This window comes from Castor canadensis, chromosome 12 (assembly GCF_047511655.1).
Source record: "Castor canadensis chromosome 12, mCasCan1.hap1v2, whole genome shotgun sequence".
In the NCBI taxonomy this organism is placed as follows: Eukaryota; Metazoa; Chordata; class Mammalia; order Rodentia; family Castoridae; genus Castor; species Castor canadensis.
The window spans coordinates 12,492,104-12,512,115 of NC_133397.1; positions in this window are offsets into that span (position 1 = coordinate 12,492,104).

Sequence of the window (20,012 nt, forward strand, 5' to 3'; positions counted from 1 at the left end):
GTAATAAGCAATAAGAACAATAAAGACACGCTGCAAAGAGGGTGGGGCACACTGAGCGCCAAAGTGGGGGGGAAGGGAATCCTTCCTGGAACTGTAAATAAACAAGCCAGGCCTGGCCAGAGAAGCTCCGGAGGGAGCAGGGGCGGACATCCAGCAACCAGGAGCAGGAAAGCCTGTGAGAGTGGTGGAGGGAGGAAAACTCCACAGGAGAGGGGGGAAGACCCACTTCCCACCTGAGCTGTAAACAAACACGCTGGCTGTCAGGAGCAGCACCACACACCCAGCAATCAGGAGCGGGAAAGCTTGTAAAAGCAGCGGTGGGAGGAAAACTCCACAGGAGAGGGGGAAGTCCCACTTCCCACATGAGCTGTAAACAAACACGCAGGCCTGAGAAAGTGGGTGCAGTGTCACCTCCCCCAGTGTGCTTGGAAAGGGGAAAGCTTGTGGCAGAGGCTTGCGCACAGGAGAACTCTGAACAAACAAAGCCTGTGGGGCCAGGTGAGTGTTAAACTCACCCCTGAGATCTGCATAAATAACACCTCCAGCAACAGCAGGCTGACAGCAGCAGGCAGGCAAGCCACAGCCTGCAGATAGCCATCCACAGACCTGTCTCCAGACTCTTTTTTTCTCTCTCCCTACCTTTGATGAGAAAACAACCGAACTAACCTGCATGCTGAAAAACTTACTGAAACTGTATTGCATTTGAACGTGGGACACTTTGTGGGGTTTTGTTTGTTTGTTTGTTGCTGGGTTTTTTTTGGTGCAGTTTTGCTCTACTTTATGTGTCCCCTTTGATGAGACAACTACAGAACAACATCTGAGGCACCATCTCCAGGATTGGAGGCTGAGATGGACACCAAAATTATTAAGACTGAAACTTCATTGCATTTGAACTTGGGTTTTTTTTTTCTATTTTTCATTTTGTTTTATTTTATTTTATTTACATATTTTTTCTTTTATTTACTTATTTTTTATTTTTATTCTTAACTTTATTCTTTATATTTTTTATTTTCAATCCTCTTTCTATCTCTCTAATGCCTTTTCAGCTTACGGTCGATTAGTACACTGTCTCTCCCTGTTTATATCTTTGAAACTTCTTCTGTTTGTTTCTTTGTTTTGTTTTTTTTTTCTTTCTACTTGATTGTTTTTCCCTTTTCCTTTAACTTCTTTGTTTTCCATCCCCTCTCCCCCTTCCATTCTAAATATTATCAGTGCTATTATTACAAGCTAGAAAATACTTAATTGCACACAGTACAGGGACAATAACAACACCAAGGGCAATGATGGGAAGACAGAAAAACAAGAAAACCAGTTTCCCCACAGCAAAAAATTAGTACAGGAACCAGAGGGAAATGAAGAAAACAGATACTCAGATCCAGACTCCAACAAAATGAAGATAAACTATGCCAAAGAACCCAATGGAGCCCATAAGAATAATTTAAAAAAAGACATACTACAGGTACTCAATGAGAATTTTATACAGATGATACTGGATATGGTCAACGAAATGTACAGGAGACACTCAAGAAATTCCAACACAACAAAAATAGAGAATTTGAAAAACCAAAAGAAGAAATAAAGGAAACCATAGAAGCAAAGTGAAACATTGAACACAATCAATAAAGAGATAAATGAACTCAGGACAAAAATAGACAACATTAAAGAGGAAACAAAAGACAGAATGTAAGAACTTGAAGATGAAGTGGTAATTAAAGGAAAAACCGAAGAACTATTAATTAAACAACTCAAGACCTGTGAAAAGAAAATGCAAGAACTCCCGACTTCATCAAAAGACCAAATTTGAGAATCATGGGCATTGAAGAAGGAGAAGAGGTGCAAGCAAAGGGAATGCGTAATATATTCAACAAAATAATAACAGAAAATTTCCCAAATCTAGAGAAAGATATTCCCATACAGATGCAAGAGGTTTCCAGGACACCAAACAGACCAGATCAAAATACAACTACCCCATGACATATCATCATTAAAACAACAAGTTCAGAAACTAGGGAAGAATATTGAAGGCTGTAAGATAGAAAAAACAAATAACATCAAAGGTAAACCCATCAAAATCACAGCAGACTTCTCAACAGAAACATTAAAAGCAAGAAGAGCGTGGGATGAGATCTTCTAGGCACTGAATGAAAATAACTTCAACCCACGATACTCTACCCAGCAAAACTATCATTCAAAATAGATGGAGCAATAAAACTCTTTAATGATAAGAAGAAACTAAAACAATATGTGACCACCAAGCCTCCACTACAAAAGATTCTTCAAGGGATTCTACACACAGAAAGTGAAACCCAATTAAACCGTGAAAAGACAGGCAGCAAGAAAACGCAAGAAAGTAGAGACTAACCTCAAGTTAGGTACACACAAGCAAACCTTCAAACAACCAAGACAACTAAATGACAGGAATCACCACATACCTATCAGTACTAACACTTAATGTTAATGGACTTAATTCACCCATCAAAAGGCATTGCTTGATGAACTGGATTAAAAAGGAAGATCCAACAATTTGTTGCTTACAGGAGACCCATCTCACCAACAGAACTAAGCATAGGCTTAGGATGAAAGGCTGGAAGAAGATTTACGAAGCCAATGGCCCCCCAAAACAGGCAGGAGTAGCAATACTTATTTCGGACAAAGTAGACTTCAAACCTACATTGATCAAACGAGATAAAGAAGGACATTCCATATTAATAAAAGGGAAAATAGACCAAAAGGAAACAATAATTATCAACCTGTATGCACCCAATGTCAACCCACCCAATTTCATCAAACATACCCTGAAAGACCTAAAAGCATATATAAACGCCAACACAGTGGTTGTGGGAGACTTTAACACCCCAGTATCATCAATAGATAGGTCATCCAAATGACAAATCAATAAAGAAATCCAAGATCTAAAATATGCAATAGATCAAATGGACGTAGTTGATGTCTACAGAACATTTCATCCAACCTCTACACAATATACATTCTTCTCAGCAGCCCATGGAACCTTCTCCAAAATAGATCATAACCTAGGGCACAAAGCAAGTTTCAGCAAATATAAGAAAATAGAAATTGTACAGTGCATACAATCTGATCACAATGCAGTAAAAGTAGAACTCAACAACAAAAGTAAAGACTAAAAACATGCAAACAGATGGAATCTAAATAACTCATTACTTAATGAAGAATGGATCATCGATGAAATAAAAGAGGAAATTAAAAAGTCCTGGAAGTCAATGAAAATGAAAACACAACCTACCAGAACCTATGGGACACAGCTAAGGCAGTCCTGAGAGGAAAGTTTATAGCCATGAGTGCATATATTAAAGAGACTGAAAGATCCCAAATCAATGACCTAATGATACATCTCAAACTCCTAGAAAAACAAGAATAAGCAAATCCCAAAACAAATAGAAGGAGAGAAATAATAAAAATAAGAGCTGAAATCAACGAAATAGAAACCAAAAAAACCATACAAAGAATTAATGAAACAAAAGGTTGGTTCTTTGAAAAAATAAACAAGATCGATAGACCCCTGGCAAACCTGACTAAAATGAGGAGAGAAAAAACCCAAATTAGTAGAATCAGGAATGCAAAAAGGGAGATAACAACAAACACCATGGAAGTCCAGGAAATCACCAGAGACTACTTTGAGAACCTATATTCAAATAAATTTGAAAATCTTAAAGAAATGGACAGATTTCTAGATACATATGATCATCCAAAACTGAACCAAGAGGAAATTAATCACCTGAATAAATCTAACACAAAATGAAATTGAAGCAGCAATCAAGAGTCTTACCAAAAAGAAAAGTCCAGGACCTGATGGATTCTCTGCTGAATTCTTTCAGACCTTTAAAGAAGAACTGATACCAACCCTCCTTAAACTGTTCCACGAAATAGAAAGGGAAGGAAAACTGCCAAACACATTTTATGAAGCCAGTATTACACTTATCCCAAAACCAGGCAAAGACACCTCCAAAAAGGAGAACTATAGGCCAATCTCCTTAATGAACACTGACGCAAAAATCCTCAACAAAATAATGGCAAACCGAATTCAACAACACATCAAAAAGATTATTCAAAACGACCAAGTAGGCTTCATCCCAGGGATGCAGGGGTGGTTCAACATATGAAAATCAATAAATATAATAAACCACATTAACAGAAGCAAAGACAAAAACCACTTGATCATCTCAATAGATGCAGAAAAAGCCTTTGATAAGATCCAACACCATTTCATGATAAAAGCTCTAAGAAAACTAGGAATAGAAGGAAAGTACCTCAACATTATAAAAGCTATATATGACAAACCTACAGCCAGCATTATACTTAATGGAGAAAAACTGAAACCATTCCCTCTAAAATCAGGAACCAGACAAGGATGCCCACTATCTCCACTCCTATTCAACATAGTACTGGAATTCCTAGCCAGAGCAATTAGGCAAGAAGAAGAAATAAAAGGAATACAAACAGGTAAAGAAACTGTCAAAATATCCCTATTTGCAGACGACATGATCCTATACCTTAAAGACCCAAAAAACTCTACTCAGAAGCTTCTAGACATCATCAATAGCTATAGCAAGGAAGCAGGATATAAAATCAACATAGAAAAATCATTAGCATTTCTATACACTAACAATGAGCCAACTGAAAAAGAATGTATGAAAACAATTCCATTTACAATAGCCTCAAAAAAAATCAAATACCTAGATGTAAACCTAACAAAAGATATGAAAGACCTCTACAAGGAAAACTATACACTTCTGAAGAAAGAGATTGAGGAAGACTATAGAAAGTGGAGAGATCTCCCATGCTCATGGATTGGTAGATTCAACATAGTAAAAATGTTGATACTCCCAAAAGTAATCTACATGTTTAATACAATTCCCATCAAAATTCCAATGACATTCATTAAAGAGATTGAAAAATCTACCATGAAATTTATATGGAAACACAAGAGGCCATGAATAGCCAAGGCAATACTCAGTTAAAAGAACAATGCTGGAGGTATCACAATACCTGACTTCAAACTATATTACAAAGCAATAACAATAAAAACAGCATGGTACTGGCACAAAAACAGACATGAAGACCAGTGGAACAGAATAGAGGACCCAGATATGAAGCTACACAATTATAACCTACTTGTCTTTGACAAAGGAACTAAAAATATACAATGGAGAAATAGCAGCCTCTTCAACAAAAACTTCAGTCTGCAAAAAACTGAAACTAGATCCATGTATATCACCCTATACCAAGATTAACTCAAAATGGATCAAGGATCTTAATATCAGACCCCAAACTCTAAAGTTGATACAGGAAAGAGTAGGAAATAGCCTGGAGTTAGTAGGTGTAGGTAAGAATTTTCTCAACGAAACCCCAGCAGCACAGCAACTAAGAGATAGCACAGATAAATGGGACCTCATAAAACTAAAAAGCTTCTGTTCATCAAAAGAAATGGTCTCTAAACTGAAGAGAACACCCACAGAGTGGGAGAAAATATTTGCCAACTATACATCAGACAAAGGACTGATAACCAGAATATACAGGGAACTTAAAAAACTAAATTCTCCCAAAACTAATGAACCAATAAAGAAATGGGCAAGTGAACTAAACAGAACTTTAGTTCTGTTTAGAAGAAGAAATTCTAATGGCCGAAAAACACATGAAAAAATGCTCACCATCTCTAGCAATAAAGGAAATGCAAATTAAAACCACACTAACATTCCACCTCACCCCTGTTAGAATAGCATCATTAGCAACACCACCAACAGGTGTTGGCGAGGATGCGGGGGGGAAAAAAGAACCCTCTTACACTGCTGGTGGGAATGTAAACTAGTACAACCACTCTGGAAAAAAATTTGGAGGCTACTTAAAAAGCTAAACACTGATCTACCATTTGATCCAGCAATACCAGTCTTGGGGATATACCCAAAAGACTGTGACACAGGTTACTCCAGAGGCACCTGCACACCCATGTTTATTGCAGCACTATTGACAATAGCCAAGTTATGGAAACAGCCAAGATGCCCCACTACTGATGAATGGATCAAGAAAATGTGGTATCTATACACAATGGAATTTTATGTAGCCATGAAGAAGAACGAAATGTTATCATTCACTGCTAAATGGATGGAATTGGAGAACATCATTCTGAGTGAAGTTAGCCTGGCCCAAAAGACCAAAAATCGTATGTTCTCCCTCATCTGCGGACATTAGATCAAGGGCAAACACAACAAGAGGATTGGACTTTGAGCATATGATAAAAGCGAGAGCACACAAGGGAGGGGTGAGGATAGGTAAGACATCTAAAAATTTAGCTAGCATTTGTTGCCCTTAACACAGAGAAACTAAAGCAGATACCTTAAAAGCAACTGAGGCCAACAGGAAAAGGGGACCAGGAACTAGAGAAAAGTTTAGATCAAGAAGAATTAACCCAGAATGTAACACATGCGCACATTAAATTAATGTGAGTCAACTCCCTGTATAGCTATCCTTATCTCAACCAGCAAAAACCCTTGTTCCTTCCTATTATTGCTTATACTCTCTCTTCAACAAAATTAGAGATAAGGGCCAAATAGTTTCTGCCGGGTATTGAGGGGGTAAGGGGTGAAGGAGGGGGCAGAGTGGGTGGTAAGGGAGGGGGTGGGGGCAGGGGGTTGAAATGACCCAAGCATTGTATGCACATATGAATAATAAAACAATAAAAAAATAAAATAAATAAAAATTAAAAAAAAATAAAGAATGGTACATACTGTATGATGCTGTACAAGTCAGACTTTGTCTTGCTGTGACATAATACCTGACATAAAAAACTTAAGAGAGGAAGATTAATAGTTTCAAAGAGTTTAGTCCATGGTGTCTTGACCCTCTGTGCTTGGGTAGAACATCATGGTGGCAGGACCACGTGGTGCAAAAGAGATTCTTCACCTAATGGTAGACAGGAAGTAGAAAGAAAAGAAATACAAGACAGGCCACAAAAAGCTATAGCCCCCAAGGGCATATCCCAGAGATTTCCTCCAACCAAGCCCCCCCCCCGCTACCATTTATAACCTCTTAATAATGACATCGTATTATGAATTCATCAAGGGGTTAATCCATTCATTAAGTCAGAGCCCTGTGATCTTATCAGCTCTAGAAAAGCCATCATACACACCCAGAAATGTGCTTTATTAATTTCCTAGTCTTTTCTCAATCTAATCAAGTTAACAATCAAGATTAACCATCATAAATACTGACTATATGACATTCTAGAAAAGTTCAAATTCTGGAGCCAATAAAAAGATTAGTGGTTGCCAGGGGTTAGGCAGGAGGGAGAGATGAATATTTTGGTGAAAGTGGATTTTTAGGACATCACACTATATTGTATGGTACTATGATGGTGGATACATGTCATTACATAACTGCCAAAACCCATAGACTGTACAACACCAAGATGAGCCCTAATATAAACGGTGGGCTCTGGGTCACTGTGAAGTGTCAATCAAGTCTCATCAATTATAACAATGTACCACTCTGGTGGGAACATTAGCAGTGGAGGCAGCTGAGAGTGTATGAAGAGCAGGTATTACAGAAGTATATGGACCTTCTTCTGAATTTTGCTGTGAAACTAAAATTGCTCTAAAAAGTAAAGTTCATTTTTAAAAGGTCCATCATTCTGAAGAACATTTCATAATTGGAGCTCCTGGGGGTTGGGAATATAGCTCAGTGGTAGAGCACTTACCCAGCATGTGCAAAGCCCTGGATTTGATCCCAGGCACCACAAAAAAAAATTCCTTTATGATTTTTTTTAAAAAAGAAAGTTAGAAGCTGGAGGTGTGGCTGAAGTGGTAGAACACCTGCCTAGCAAGCACAAAGCCCTGAGTTCAAACCCTAGTGCCAACAGCAGCAACGAAAGATAGGAAACCACACACAAAGGAAAGAAAATAAGAAAAGAAAAAAAAACTGACAGATAATTCTCTAATTTAGCTATGACACTCCTATAGATTTTTTTAAAAATAGACTTTAGAGTTTGCTATATCTTCCAAGTTATTTACAATTATCATAATAACAAATAACAAGTTAGACTGGAGGCATGGCTCAAGTGGTAGAGCACTGCTTTGCAAGCATGCTGTCCTGAGTTCAAACCCTGGTCCCACCCCAAAAAAGAAATACCAAGTTATCTCCAAAAAGTCAACTACCTGTTCTGAAAAGATGCAATGTATCTAGTGCTTCGAAATAAAGATGTGTTTAAACTCAAGTTGTGACTCGGCTATCAGATCGACAGATGTTAAGGCCCCGACATGCACAAGTGCTGGGTTGGTGCTCACGGATTCAAAGAGGGAAACCAGCACCAAGCTGCACTAGAGATGTGCATAGCCTGGAGGCGTTTAGTACCCCTTGGCACGCACTTGATGAGTCTTGAGTTAGAAAGAGGCTATCTAGGTGCACAAAACAGCCATGGTAGACGTATTGAGGTGGGAAACTGGATCCCCGGTCTAAGGAAGTCCATAGTTTAATAATTCATCTGGACCACAGCAAGCATGCTCAGTAGCTTGGAAAGAAAAGGTGGAAAACTGGGTCTGGCCTTGTGAAGGTGGCTGAATGCTATAATGAGCAATTGCCATTTGCTTCTCCGGCAATGGGGAGCTATTGAGGGGTTTGTAAAGACAGGACAATCAGGTTATACTGATCAGGTTACAAAACAGTATGGCTATTGATCCCATTTTTTGTAAAAATAATGTGTCTTTGAAATAACTGAGAGTGAAGCAATAGTTGGGGGAAAATCTTCCTGTTTGATCATTCTTTAAGAATATAAAGGATGGATTGGAAGGGACTAGCCTCAAGATTTGTCAGATAAGGTCTACATGTCATTTGAACAAACCCTCAGGGGATTGTGAGAAAATCCCAACTCCCTAACCCCCTCCTGCTACTGGGTCTTCACCATGCACAAACACATGGACCCCCACGCTCTGCTTTGGAATGAAAGATTAGGTCCCTCTGCCAAATTCATATGTTGAAATCCAATTCCCAATGCATAGTAGGGAAGGCCTGTCTGGAGGTGATGAGGTCATGGGGGGAAGCCCTCATGATGGGTTTAGTGTCTTCATAAAGGCACCACAGAGACTTCCCTCATCTTTTTCCAACCATGTGAAGAAGCAATAAGCCACCTAGAACAGGCCTGCAACTCTACCATATTGTCAAGACTGCCAGCCTTCAGAACCATGAGAATAAGTGTCTGTCATTCATATGACTCCCAAGTCTACACTATTTTTGTTATAGACTACTCTCTCTGTACTCTCTCTCTTCTTCTTCTTCTCTCACTCTCTGTCACACACATACACACCACACCACACCACACACACACACCTCTAAAGTCCAAAAGGAACCTCTAGAAGGCCAATATTCAGATGATCTCAAAAACAAAATGCCCAGAACAGAAGACTCTCCCCTTGGACAGGATCTGACATTTCTGCAGAGCAGACAGAGGGAGATGCAGACAGGGGCCACCTGTTGGTTGCATCTCTGCTTGGGCTTAGCATCCCAGCTTTTCACTCTTTCATTCCAGGTCTCCCATCCTACATTCACACTGAAGGTACTAAAATCATTTGCTTCTTTATGGCTTTTCTGTCTACCACTTTCTCTAATAGTCTATTTAAAGCTGGAAGATGTACCTCATTTTTCCCAAATGTTATCTGAGGGAATCTGCATGATGCATGCGGTAACAGTGAGTCCTGAATTATGTATGATCCCCTCTGATGGGCCAGAGCTTGTTTGGAAAGTGTGATCTTATAAACTACTGGGTTTGCTTTTTATGGCAAATTGAACACCATTCCCCCCTCTTGCTTTACATATTCTCCTAATTAGGGGAGATAAAATAGATTTTAGACCTGAAAAAAAGCAATTTCTTTCTGAGAGCCCACATTTGTATGGAGAATTAAGCTCATTCCAGTCAGCTGCACCCTCTAATTTAGAGCTGTTGTCAGCATAAAGTATAATCATAAAAGATTTCTCCACTGGGAGTGCTTATGCAATCCAGTTCTTGAGGTGACATTTTCTAGCTAAGGAGGGACAGTTTCATTGGCTCCTTTAGGCGGCCAGGGAGAGGTGGAATGTGGCCTAGATTTACCCAAGGATGACTTATAGTTGCTCTACATTCTGCTACTTTATTATCAGAGAAGCAGAGTGATTTGAAATAATAACTGCTATCACTGTTGACCACTGACAGTGCCAAGTGGGGGACTTCTGTGGTACAGTCAGGCAGGAGGGGTTTTTGGGTGGCTTCCTGTCGTAGTTCTGCGGGCTCATGGTGCAGTGGTAAACACAGCAGGCCTTTCCCACTCTTCTCTGTGGACAAAGGAGGTGAGGATGGAGGGTGGAAGAGATGAAAGCAGGGAGGCAGGAGGGAAAGGATGGGACCTGTAGGAACATCATGGTCACAGTAGCAGAGTTGCTGCTTTCTGCTCTCACTCTACAGGGCCAGAGACTTCAATGGCCCCTTCCATCACTTCAGGCTCTAGAAATCTCTGGATGCTACAGAGAGAAGGCCCACACAGGCCAGGGGCACAAGAGCAAAAGCACCAGCCCTAGGCAGTGGTTCTGATTTAGCTAGCAGCAGCAGCCTGTTCTGTGCACTGGGCTCCGTCACAGAGGCCTCAAGGCAAGGCAGGCACCCATGCCTGTCCCAACTTGACAGACACATCACAGCACAGTGATACAGGTCAGGGGTTCACATACTGTAGCACTGTGACCTCAAAGCAGCCCCAGCTGATGTGTGAATTGTGAGTGTGGCTGTGCTCCAATGACTACAAACAGAGGCAGCGGCTGGGTTCTAACAGGCCATAATTTGCCAACCCCTGTGCTATGGTCTGAAGGTTTGTGTTCCTCAAAATTCGTTATGTTGAAATCCGATCCCTCAAGGTGACAGTATCAGCAGATGGGGAAGTTGATTAGGTACAGAGCTGGAAACCTCATGAGTGGAACCAAGGTCTTTACAAAAGAGGTCAGAGAGATTACGTTCCACCCCGCTTCGGAGGACACGTCAAGAAGGCACCATGCGCCAGTTAGGAAACAGGTCTTCAGCAGACAGACTCCACCAGCAACAGAATCTGGGATTTTCCCAGCTCCAGAATGGTGTAAAATACATTTGTTTTTTTTACAAACCAGCTAGTCTATTACATTTTGTTACAGCAGCCTACCAGACTAAGATAGCTGGTCTAGACATATCTCAGTGACAAACAAAGTCCTGTCTCCTACACGCTAGTGATCTAGTCCAGTTGTTTCTGGCTTCTTCTCCAGCAACAGATGGAGATAATCCCTGCCTGTCCCAGAATTGCTTGTCTGCTAAAAATTAGTGCAAACAAGAGCACTGGCTTCCACCAGACCAAGCTACCATTGCACCTCAGCCCATTCTACACTCAAACTGAGCCACAAAACATCATCCCCTGAGAAAAATGACAAACACAGCTCTGGCTCAATGATATCTTGTTATTTAAAGTTTTAGCAGGAAAACTTTTCCAAGAAAACATCTGCATTCAGGTTAATGGCCCTTTCAGTTTTCTCCAAGAACAATGGGAGGAGGGTTTTAACTTTACATTTGGGTAACTAGCAAGCCTCTCTAGAAACTTCTCTTCAGAACAAAAGCATTCTCTCTGCTCAGGGGAATTCACTTCTCTGCCCCACTGAGAGGGAAAAAAATGTGCTCACAGCACTGAAGAAGCAGATTTTCTGGCTTTTACCCATCGCAACTCCACAATTGGTTGGAGGTCCCAGTCTTTGAACACCACCAACAGTACTCCCCCCACTCCAACTCACACCACGTGACTGTGCAGAATTCTCTGACCAGCCCCTAAGACCTATCTTTATGGCCTAGATGACCACAGCAGGGATCGCAGGATAGGAAGCAGTTAGGTGGAGGGCCAGGGAACAGCATGGTCATTTCTCTCCTAGAAGGAAAAAGAACTCAGAACCTTCTAGAATCTAAAGGAGGTTCGAGGAGGCGGGAGGGAGGAGCCAAGTGCAGTGTCCCTGGCAGGTGAGCGGAGTGCAGGTCTGGTTACAATACTTACAAGGTATTTTGAACAGAAAAGCAACACAATCAGATTTGTCTCATGGAAATAGCAATGGTTGGTGTTCACAGAATGTTTTGCTCTGCATCAGAACCTGTCCCAATACAACAATGAAAGAGATGGGCACTGGCGAAGGGCAGAGAAAGGAGACTTAATTGAATGAAGCCACACTGAAAAACAGACAAAGGGATTCAGTGATGTCCTGATTGTCTTCAGGGTACTGACATAAATTTTAGGTTGAGTTAGAGAAGGATTTGTGGTAGGGGTATGTATAATTAGGTGGTCCTGGTCAAAGATTTGACCTGTTGATCATTATCCCACAATAGTTGGATGACATCCAGTCATGATAAGGAAAAGGTAATTGAGAAGCAATTTCAGCTTTTGTCACAAGAGGCTTATCCAGTGATCCTGACTTTCCTGGAGTCTCAAGGTGACTGAGGTAGAAAAAGACTAAGAAGAAAAAAAAATGTTGAAAGGAGCAAAGAGGGACAAAATGGAGTTAGTTATGCCAGTGCCCTGTGCCCTACTTCACAGGGAATCTGGAGGCTGACACTGGGGTCACACACCTGCAGATGAACCCTAGCGTCCTGAATCACCTCTCCATTCACACCTCAGGGTGAGCCTGAAGACCTTTGTGACTTCAGTAATAATAAAAGTATAAATGGAGGGGAAAAAGGCAAGAAGCAATATTCAGGAGATGCTCATTTCATGGTTAATTTCTTCAGACACAGTGTAGCACTTTTGCATGGTTGCTGAAATGGACTTGATCAAATAATAAAGAGAATTTAGAAGCTGTGAGGAATAAAGAGTAGGATAATTAAGACACATTAGTGAGCTCAGTGGGAAACAAAGAAGTCAGTGCAAAGAATTCACCTTTTTCTTGAAAGGAGAAGAGAAAGAGAAAGTAATCTTTTGTTTTCTCCCATTTGCATTTGAGATGTCAAATTTACTTTTCACATCTTAATTTTTCTGCTGATTGTTGTTTGTTCTTGGAGGGTGAGGGGTAGGAAGGGTTTACACTTAACCCCTGGAGCAGGCTTTTGTGAGAGTCACAGACAATGAGGAACATTCTAGTCCCCCAAGCAGGCTTCAGCCACACACTGACAATGACCCCAGCTGAGAGCATCTCTCTCCAATTTGCTCTGAAATGTCACTAACACAGGCCTCATTATCATCTATTTTTTAAGTAAGAAGTTTTTAAAAACTACCAGAAAGCTAGGAATAGACTGCTACCTTCAAGACTTAGGGAGATAATGGAGGAAAGGAAAGTGGGAGGAGCATATAAGACACCCCAATTCACAAATATTCCTGGCCCTTTTTGCCTTGTCTTGCAGGAAGCTCAGAGTTTAAGCCACTGTTCATACTTACTGTTCAGTTACTGTAACAGTGATTCTAAGGTAGTAAATGTGATTTCACTGTGAGTTACTGTTTTTTTTTTTACTTTCTGCTTCCATATTTGTTTTTTGATTTTCTGTGATGTGTGTATGTGTGTGTGTGTGTGTGTGTGTGTGTGCACATACACACGCCATGCTGAAAACCTCAAATCCTTTACAGAATCAGGAAGGACTAAGATATTTTAGAAACCAGAAAATATTGCTGCCTGCTCTCAGAATAGTTGTTGGCCTCCTTCATGAAACTAGAACCCAGGAGAAACCACACCCTGGCGGCAGAGACAGGGTTCCTCACCCCTCTGAAGTCTAAGAACAGAGGGAAGGAGGCAGGTACTAGGGAGATTAGCTATACTTTTTTGTACCAGAAATCTTATCCTATGGCAGCCCCGTGAAATCAACAAGGAAGGTCAACTGCCTTCCATAGAACTCATTACCATTGGTGACTGGTTGTGTTTTACAAAGATAGATACCATAGCATCTTCCATTTCCCCTGCTCTTCTTCCAAAATGACTTTGACATTCTTCCCACAGAGAAGTGTGCTCTGTTTTACCTCCTCAAATATGGGCAGTATATGACTATTTTGTAAATAATGCCCTCTAACTTGCAAGGCAAGACATAAAGGTGTCACAACTTCTGCCTAGCTCATTATGGGATACTTATTCTGGGAACACACTTACCGTGTTGCAAGGAAACCCATGTCGCTCACAGAGAGACCATGTGTAAGTGGTCTGACCAACAGCCCTTTTGGAGGTTCCAGCCAATAGCTGGCCTCAACCATGACAAAGAGAATGATAAGCCTTCAGATAATTCTACCTTCCAGTCTTCCAGGAAGGCTCCAGGCAATATGAAGCAAGGAGCAGTCCCTCCCACTGTGGCCTTTCCAAATGCCTGGTCATAGGATCCATGAGCATACTGTTACAGGCTCTTGTTTGACAACACTCAGCTTGGGGTAGTTTGTAAGGCAAGAAGAGATCAAGTTGGTCTGATTCAAACCCCACTGTTACCATTTGTGAAACTTAAAAAAGTCATTTAATCTCTATGATTTTCAGGCTCTTTATTTCAAATGAAATTAAAATCTGCTTTACAGGGTTTTGTTTGGGGTTATATAAGATGTTGTACAGAAAAGCATTTGATAAATAAAAAGAAAGAAAGACTATTCAAATAGGAAGGAGTATTATTTTTAAATTTCACAAATGTTTCCAGCCATCCAAAGGTAAATTCAGCAGGAATCCCATCTGATCCCAGTTTGCAAGGTGAGACCCTCAGGCAGAGGCTTCTTTGAAAGGTAGTCATGAGAAATTCAGACAGGAAGTGAAGCTGTCTATCAGATGCATTAGTTTTATATGCTCACCAAATAGGGTTGTTTGAGCAATAAATGGTATAATACATTTGTATTAAGGTTGAAAATATAATAGTTTTCAGGGAATTCCTCAGGTCTTAACTGAAGGCCAGATTTGTCCCCATCCCAAGGAGAAAACCAGGGAATTTTCTAGAGAAACATACAGGCTACAGAATTTAGTGAGTATTCAAGAAATGTAAGCATGATCTGAAAGTGTCTTATTTCTTTGCAAACTGCTTTTGGTGAAAATACACCTCTTGGATTTTTTTTTTTTTTTTTTTTTGGTGGAACTGGGGTTTGAACTCAGGGCTTCATACTTACATAGCAGGTGCTCTACCACTTAAGCCACAACTCCAGTCCCAGTCTCTTGGAACTTTTTTGGAATGATTCAGGGCTCTCTCTCTCTGTCTGTCTGTGTCTTTCTCTCTCTCAATCTCTGTGTCATTCTCTCACTCTCCCCTCTCTTGTCCTTCTCTTCTCCTTCTACATGAGTTGCTATGGGAAGGAGGCATAACAAAATGCACTAGACACTGTTGAACAATAAGAGGTAAGAGCCAAACGGTAAGGTAGAGTAATGTGGGGTGGGTCTTGGTAGGGGTGGGTACTAATGGGAAGGGGAGGGTGAATATGATCCATGTACTTTATATACTTGTATGAAAATAAAACAGTGAAACCTGTTGGAATCATTTTAAGTAGGGGCAAGTAGGATGAGAGAGAATGGTGGTAAGGATGAATCTAACCAAGATACATTGTAAATGTATATGGAAATGTCACAATGACAACCCCTGTACAACTAGGGTGTGGTAATAAAAATGTTTAAAAAATTAAAAAAAAGAATTTTGAGTTGATGTAAATCTTTAGATGAGTGTTCCTCTAATTACACTCAGCCTATGTGTGTGAAATGCTTTCTCTAAGCTCAGCAATCACACACACACATACACCCCACACACACACATCCCACACACATACACACACCACACACATGTATACACCACACACACACACATATACACTAGCAAATTTAATCCTGGTGGCCACCCAGGGAAGTAACAAACATCCCCCCCCCATTTTATAGATGAGGACAGTGAGGCTCAGAGAGATTTGTGGTCTTAACCAGATGTGCAATCAGAGAGCAGCAGAGTTTGGACGGGAGCCCAGGATGCTCTTCCTTCCCACCCCTGGCCTTTCTACTCCGTTCCCACTGGTTTGGAGTGCTTTTCTCTTCATTTCTTTCTGATTCATTCTAGAGACCTCAGTGATGTCACTCTGTTTTAAATCATTTCAATTATCCCCTCAAATTGAAGCTGGGGAAAGAGTCATCATGTTGGTTTTATAAAGGCTATATTCATTTTGAGGTATAACCAAGATATTTTATGTATAATGTTATCATATTGTCAATTATAAGCAAAACTCAACTTTCCACAGTAGAGCCATTAATGTACTCAGGCAAAAGGGAGATACTCAAACTCAAAATCAGTGTTCACTTTACCAAGTTATAAGCCTTCTTCCAATAAGAAAGGGGCTGAGAATACCAGAGAACAGTTCAAGCCCAACATCACTGACACCAAGCACCACAAAAACCCAGCAGATGATACAATGCCTGCATGGGTTCTTTTTTCCCCCTCTTGGAAAGAGAAATGACAATGAGCCCTTGAAATTCAAATTCCCATTGATTCCGAAGTCATGAGCATATTTAAAAACAGTGTGAGCCTGTGACATTTACACTCACCAAATCCATGTCAGAGAATAAATCCAGAATCACCTTCAATCACTGAATATGGAATAGTCATTGATCTCCAACCATGTGCGGGGAACACATTCTTCAGAAATGATAACATTCAGAAAATGCTGAGAGGTGCTCATGCCAGAGGTAACCACCCACAGCAACACAACCCTTAGCCATTGCAAATGCACAAAACTCAGAGGCATGGGCACAGCAGCAGGGAGGAGATAACAGAGCAGTTGAGAGCAACCAGCCTTGCTATTCATCAGCCTCTACCTGGTATAAGCACATTTGGCTTTGCCTAGGGACACAGATGTGTGGGCTGGGCTCAGAAAATGGAATGTCACAGGAAGATGCATGTGCAGTTCTCAGCCTGAAATGCTTCCCCATTACAAGCAAAACAGAGTCCAGCAAGTGATGTCAGACATGCTTAGCTACTATTGCAACAAAGGGACAATCTATGGAAGAGCTAAAAATACTCACCTCCACCATGTTGACAGGCAAATATTTGAGGGAACGCTTGACTGGCTACCTTCCACTATGAAGAGACATCTGCCAGTACTGCTGATTGGTACCCTTCCTGTGTTAAGTAATCTTGCTGGGCCTTGCTAAAAACTCTCAAGTACAAGTTTATTCATGCTGTTCCATCCCATTCTCTGGAGGCTATTCCCAGGATACTGGCTGTAAAAGCTTCCTGTAGTTTTCCTCTCAAACTCTGTGTCTGTAGAGGATGAGGGATGGGGAGTTGGAGAGCCTTCCTTGGGCGGAAGAGAACACCCACTGTCAGAAAATCTTCAGAGCACCTTTATTTTACTTTTGGATCTACATCTAACATGTAGATGAGAACAAAGACAGTGTGAAAGTTTAGGAGAACACTTTCTCTGATCTGCAAATAGTTTTTACAGTTGGATGTTGAGAAAGGGGTGTTTAAATATTCATCTTGCTCTCCACAAATAATTTTTGAACACTAGTTTCACAGAGGACACAAATTGATCCATAGAATGTTCTCTATACTATGTCATCAACACTTTGAAATATGTACATGGTAACTTTCTGCTTTCAAAGTGTGTCTCCTCACCTCAAAGAGACTGAAGCTTCTGGAACTCTACTGTGTTTGTTGCCCTTTGTGCCCCCAATGGGCTGGGCCAAGTGTTCAACTCCTTTCTAGAATTCCTCATCTCATTTAAGTTTCACAACAAACCTATGAAATCAATTAGGGTCCTTATTTTACAAATGAGAAAGCCAAGGCTGGTGGAGCACATTGGTCCATACTGTGGTTTAAATATGAAATTTCCCCCAAAAGCTCAAGTGTTGAAGGCTTGGCCCACATGCAGGGAGTATTCAGAGGTGGAGCTTTGGAAAATGATTGAAAAGGGCTCTGACCTCATCATTGGACTCATTATTGAGAAGTGATGGAAACTTGAGGATGGACCTGGTTGGAAGAAGTAGGTCACTGGGGATGTACCCTGCAAAGATATATTTTGTCCCCCCACTTCCCAACCTCCATAAAGTAAGCAGTTTTGCTCCAGTATGCACTGCTCACCATACTGTCTGGCCTCTTTGGGGGCCCAAAAGCAACAGGGCCAAACAACTGTGAACTAAAACCTCTGAAACTATAAGCCAAAATTAATCTTTCCTCCTTTGAATTGCTTTTGTCGCAGTGATGGAAACCTGACAACACATCCTTCCTGCAGCAAGGAAATGTCTCCAGAGCTGGCCTACATGTGGGCTTTGACTCTGCAGCCCAGCCCCTCCCTGTCTTTATATTGTAAGGGCCCCCAAGAACACAATGCTGGTCAATGGAGTGACATGTGATCCTGCAGCCTGAATAGTTTCACTCAAGAGTCAATTGTACATGAAAGTCAGAGCAAATACAACTTAAGAACAAGGGGAAGACTGTGAGCTGGGGTCCTTTGTTCCACACTCCACCACGGGCCTGGTCTTCCCTTGGGCCACCCCTCAGAGGTTTGCAAGTGGTGGTTCCATCCCTCTAAGTACACTTTGTCAGGTATCTTTCATGGCCTGGCCCCCATGCACATGTGATGTCATAAGACAATATGCATGACACAAGAGTGGCTGTTTCTCAGGAAGCCCCCACCTCCTACAGCCCATGTGTTGCTGCCTTGACAAACCTTCCTGAGCTACCCATACCAAGGCTCTTTCCAGAACTCATCCCAGGAAAGCCTGTCATGGACCAAAGTGTCAAGAGGGTACTAGTGGGAGGGGGGACCAAAGTGTCAAGAGGGTACTAGTGGGAGGGGGGAGGGAGAGTGAAGAGGGTAAAGGATGGTGATATATTTTCTATACAAGCATGAATATGGAACACTGAAACCTGTTGATGTTACTGTAAGAAGGGGCTGGGGTAGGAGGGAGAATAATGGAGGGGATGAACCAAATCGGGGTATAACACATGTTTATAGGGAAACCCCCTGCATTGCTTTCATATACTAATACAAATACTTTTTAAAAAAAACAGAAAGCCTTCCTTTACTCCTTGATTCTAGGAAGAGCAGGAGAAGGAAACAGGGTGTAACCATGAGACCACAATGCAGTTTATACCATAATCAGCTGCAACAGGCTCCAACTTACTTCCCAGAAACGTGCAAACCATCCCGTGCTGAGGCTCTGGTCAGAACCATATGGGTATTATGTGGCTACTCTGCCACTGAGCTAACTCCCCAAACCAAACCACTCCTATTGGGCTGACCAGTCAGAGTTTTAAGAATGAAATAAAATAAAACTGCTCTGGAGTGGAGAGGAGGTCACACTCTTCCCCAATAGTGAAGAATTAAAAAAAAAAGAATGTCATTATCCTCTACCCACCGATCTTCCAGCCCATTAAAGAGAAAGCAGCATTTGTTTACTAGAGGAATAACTTCTATGTTTGGCTTGTTTCTGTTACTATTGACTCCAGCACAATTCTGTGCATAAACACCTACTGAGCACTACTCTTTTCTGAGGCACTCCAGGTGCTAGGGGGAAGGACCAGGCCAGGGCCACAGCACAGCCAAGCCAAGGTTCACCCGAGTATCCACACTGTTACCCACTTTTATCCAATATGTTCCAGCAACACACATTGGCTAGCTTGCTTTCCTTTTGCTCACTCAACCTCTGGAAAGGCAGCAGAATAAAGAACCAACTTCATGGACTGTGGATTCAAATCCTAATTGTGCAACTTGAGGACAGTCCCATGTGTCACCACAGGGGTGGCACTGGCTCATGGGATGAATTTTCAGCATAAGTGGTTGAAGGGCTAGGGGCAGCTTTCTTACCACCAAAGCGAAGGACAGAGCAGACTGGACAGCCTTAAGGTAAAAGCTGATGATTTGTTGACCTGCCTTTCTTTACTGCAAAGTGGTTGTCTCAGAGGCTGCTGGAGCAGCTAAGCCTTGGAGGAGGTTAAGCCAGCTGGTGCGACTAGAATAGAGATTATCCCCCTGTATTAGATCAGTGGATTAATGAAGGAGGTTACACCCTCCATATAATTTTAATTTGGGTGGAAAATA